Source organism: Pinus tabuliformis, chromosome 9 (genome assembly GCF_031772625.1).
Source record: "Pinus tabuliformis cultivar Carrire ecotype Pingquan chromosome 9, CPIR1, whole genome shotgun sequence".
Taxonomy (NCBI): Eukaryota; Viridiplantae; Streptophyta; class Pinopsida; order Pinales; family Pinaceae; genus Pinus; species Pinus tabuliformis.
The window spans coordinates 17201285-17206414 of NC_142307.1; positions in this window are offsets into that span (position 1 = coordinate 17201285).

Below are 5130 nucleotides of genomic sequence, written 5' to 3' on the forward strand. Positions count from 1 at the left end.
TGGCCTTTTACCTTTAGCTTTTCCCCTTAACAGCTGCAATCGTCAATCTGTGGGGTGATGTCATCACTGCAACGTGTCACCCATGTGAGTGGTGACATGTGGCACCCATAGTGGCCCCATTTCACCCCTGAAAATGCTAAAACTAAGTGACACGTGTCTCCCATATGACCACATCACCCTTTGATTGCGCCACGTGGAGGAGAGATAAGGGGGTGGCCCGACCTTTGTTTTTCCATGCTTTCCTTTTTTAAGCCTTTTCGGCCCTTCCTCGGTGATGTGACACTATAATAAAAAATCGGCCCTTACACGATCTTTGGAGTTTGCTGTGATTGTGGGATTATTGGGTCACTGGGATGCAGGGTGTGGGAGTGCGGGGTTGCGCCACGTGGAGGAGAGAGAATGGGGCCGGTCTACTCTTGTTTTGTTCTTTGTTCCCCTTATTAAAATTTATCTGCCTCCCTCGATGATGTTACATTATATCGCAGAATCAGCCCCCGCAAGGTCTTTTAAGTTTAGAACCCACCGATCCGCTGATATGCCGAGCTGGGGGACTTCGGGGTTACCAAGATGCAGGATGCAGGATTGCAGGAGTGTGGGATTGTGCCACATGGAGGAGGGAGAGAGGGGGCTTCCCACCTTGTTTTTTTCATTCTTTCCTTTGTTAACCCTTTTATACCTTCCCACAATTATTTCACATTCTATTGCAAGATTAGCGCCTGCAAGTTTTGGAGTTTTCTGTTACTGCGGGACTACTGTGACAACCAATTTGCAAGATGCTGGATTTCCCTCATACTTAGCCATTTTCTAGGTTATCGAGGCTTTCTAAGGAAATCTTCAAGAGGATGTAGCTTCTTACCTAGGAATCCTTTTTTGGACTTCTATATACCATTGGAAATCTCTTTCTGAGCACTAGACACTAGAGGGGTGTGATCAAGCTCTGAGATCTTCTGTGGCCTGGGAAAGTGGCTCCAAAATTAATTTCTCTTGGGAAACCTTGACCAAATCAAACCCATAATGCAGTGAGTGACAACAATGGCTCCAACTGGGGATGGTGCCTTTCTAGCAAGGTGTTTAGGACTTGCAAACCAATAACCTTTCCTTCCATTGGGCATTGGAGTTATTCTTAAACAAAATATAATTCTGTGAATTTTTTTTTTGTTTTATAATAAACTAAAAAATTCAAATAAAAATTTCAACACACACACTGGATATTTATAATGAGCAAGAGATAGATATCTCTAATTTTTAAAATAAAATTTTAGGAACTGACCATTTACAAGTGGTTCCAACAGTTGACCATCCAAGTTTTCAAGCATGTAAGTGTTCTTTCCCCTTTCTTCTATAATATTGAAGGGGTAAAACCATAGCGGATAAAACTCGGCTTTGTGTAGCAACTTAGCTACTAGAATTTCTAATTGGATCAGGAAGACAACAACCTTGCCATATAGTAGCTCAAAACATGATTTCCTAGTGGATCATTTGGGCATTACACAGTTAGGCCATTTAGTAAACTTCAATTGGGAGTCTCAGTTCCTTTGATTTTTAGTGATGGTATTCTTTAGAACCCTCACCAAAGTTTTATTAAAAGACTGAACCAAGCCATTCCCTTGAGGGTAGTATGTAGTGGAGTGTCCAATAATGATATTGAATTTACGGAAGAAGTTGGTGAACTTGGCAGATTTGAAGACCTGTGCATTATCAGTGATGATTTTCAAAGGACACCCAAAGTGGGATAGTATGTTCTCTTCCACGAATTTCATCACCACTGAGTCAGTAGCATTTCTAGCTGGGATAGCCTCTACCCACTTGGTGAAATAGTCAGTGGCTATTAAAATCCATTTTTTTTTGCCAGTATATGGTGGGTTTATTTCTCCAATTAAGTCCAATCCCCATTGTCTAAAAGGCTACTCTATGTGCATAGGAATCAGGGGGAGAGGAGAAAACTTCTATCTTTCAACAAATAATTGGCATTTCTAGCATGACCTGACCTTAGAATAAACATCTACAAACAATGTGGGCAAGTAATATCCTGCCTTGAGGATTTTTTGTACTACATCCTTCCAACTGTAGTCTCCTCCATAGACTCCGCCATGGAAATCCCCGATCACTTCATGGGTTTCTCCCTCAACAAAAAATAGCAGTAGTACCCCCACCAGATATGTTGTGGCTAAATCTTGCACTTGCAGCACATGTGCAGCAGGAGACAAAGAAATCTCCTTAGAGACAACCTATGGGTTGATTGTAGACGAGTGTCTAGGACATCTTAAATAGAGGAGTGCTTGTAAGGTTATATGTGAGGGGTTGTAGCACTCCAACTATCACGTAAAAAGGTATGTGGGGCTTGGTTCAATAAGCTTTCAAAGTGGAAGATTCAGGCCCACTCATGGATCCAAATGCTAGGGGGTATTTGGGCAAGCTCAAAGAGAAACGAGTTCTCCGTCTGGTGGCCGACGCACGAAAATGAGACATCTTAAACTAAAGTTGTATTGATGGTGGAGAGGAGGAAAGGAGGGAGAGAAATAGATTCATAGGGTTGTAACAAATAGAATCCTAGATAGCAATGTTCGAGTAGAAAGGGGAATTCAATGGATAGGGTTGTAAGTAAGACAAAATCCTAAACCATGGTTTTCCAACGAGATGATAGAAAGAGAGGAGGAAATAAGGTTTTAGATCAAACATAACAGGGGTATTGTTCTCTACCAAAGTAGCTAAGATAAATCCATACTTTGAAGAGGAACCAACTTTGTTCATTACACTATTTCAAAGAAAGAAAAACACAGGTGAATGGGATTACCAAGATGAATTTGCTGCATGTTAATCATGCTTGGAATCAACAAGAAAAGTCCATTTATCCTAAAGGGCCCAATAACCAGTCCATACACTCAACCATGATATCTGTGAAGTCCCATAAAACCATATTTAAGCAAAATGGAAACACATATTTCAACCCTCGTGGGTCTGAGAATCTAAAACCCTTCTATTATGTTTCATCCCCTTATTTATAAGAGGAGGGGGAGAGGTTTGAATTACAATCAAAATCTGAGCCTGAGCCCCAACTATCATGCTAGACTAGTTGTCTCGGCTCTGTGAGTCTCTACTATCACCTACCAAGGATTACAACAAGGATCGAATCCCTTTCTTGGAAAAATATAGAAATAAATTCTCAAAGAAAGAAAGTCAAGAGTGGAAGGAGGAGGTGTCGCCTTTCTTCTTCAGTGGAGGATTTGGATGGATTCACGTCCATGTTGTTTTCATGCTTTTCTTTGCTGTTGAGGTGGTTTACTGTTGCATCGATCGACCTCTGTCAATTCTGCCTTCGAGTTGTTCCATGGCAAAGTGATGGAGTGTTTTTGGGTAGTGTTGCATTGTGCAAAGGAGAGACTCCATGCCAATGAATTAAGTGTCCACAGAGGCCTCCCATACTGTCATTTATGCACTGCCCCCTGCTTCATTCAATAATGGAGTTGTTGATCCATACGTCCTTTGAAATCACTACAGAACACTATCGGAGCACCTTGGCCATGGGTCCTTAATGTTTAAAACAAATGAACAAGCGAGCACTTTTAATTTCCCCTTTATCCCCCTATGATTTTATCCCCTTTGTGCTTTTCTTATCATATGACTGGGGCCTATGACCAGGGCCTTAGCCCTCGGGTGCTCAGGCCTTCAAGCTCCTTTCCAGGGGTTTGTTCCTTTATTATTATGAAACCTCGCACTTCGGCATGTTATTGTTTTTTTCTTGTGGCACATCCCTTTAGCCTTGCGATTTCTGATCTATGGGGTGACATCATCACTGCCACATGTCACCCTGTGAGTGGTGATACGTGGCACCCGGAAATGGCCCCATCTCACCCTTGAAAATGTTGAAACTAGGTGACACGTGTCCCCTGAACGGCGATGTCACCTTCCGTACTACCACATCACTGATGATGTCAGAGGCCATGTATGCGTTGAGGACCAATCAGGGGCGACCACGTGGCACCCTTGAGGAGAGAGAAAGAGCCCCACCAACCCCTATTTTTCCATTCTGACCTTTGTATTTAAAAATCGTCCCTCCCTGACAATTTTGTATTAAATCGCAGAATTGGTGGTTTCCATGTTTTGGAGCTGTGACCCCCACCACTCGTCGATATTCGAGAACCCAAAGCCACCAATTGCCAATCGTCGTACTGCCATACTGCCATGTGGAGGAGAGAGAAGGGGTGGCCTGGCCTTTGGTTTATGTAGCCATTTCCTTTGTAAATGAATTTCCTATCCCCTCGGTGATATTACAACGTATCGCAACTGGCACCCCAACGAAGCATTCAGGACTTAAATCACTGATATATGATATCGGTGATTGGTGGATCACAATTTCTATAGTCACCAATGTTCTTTACCTTAGACTTAGCAATTTTTTGGGTTTTCTGAGCTTTCTAGAGGGATTCTTCAACAGGCCCTAACTTCTGATCTAGGAACCCCTTTTTGGACTTCTATATACCCTCGAAAATCATTTTTTGAGCACTCTTCAATGGAGAGGATCCCATATAGCTCTGATATCTTCTGTGGCTTAGAATTGGGCAACAAATATCACTGCTATTTGGATTTTTAAGAAATTGATAACCTGTGAAGTAGTGAGTGACAACATTCACTCCTATTGGGGACAGTGCCTTGCTTGCAAGGTGTTGAGAACCTACAAACTAGTATCCTTCAACATTGGGCATGGAGTTAGTAATAAATGCATATTTGTAATCACAAAAATCTCCATGGGACTTTCCTCCTCAATCTAGAATGCATAAATAAAAATTCTAACAACTGAAAAGTAAATGCTCAGCTAGTGAGCTTATTTATGTACAATCCTAATTATGTACAGTGTTTAATTCATCTAAGTATGTTAAACTATCTAATAGAGCCATTCCAACATTAGAGTATAGGACCACATGCCTTCATACTGTTGAAAAAACAAAATTAAGATCATCATCCACCATGAAAAGTTAGCAAATGAAGAACCTGATACCTATTGTTGAAGTAAACTTTGTTGCTAGCTTAAGAATAGGTTCATGTACTCATCCACAAGGTCATGGAATAGACTAGGAATGTTTGCAGCAGCTTTGATTTCACCTGTAGTTTGTTGACCAATATTCTCTTGGT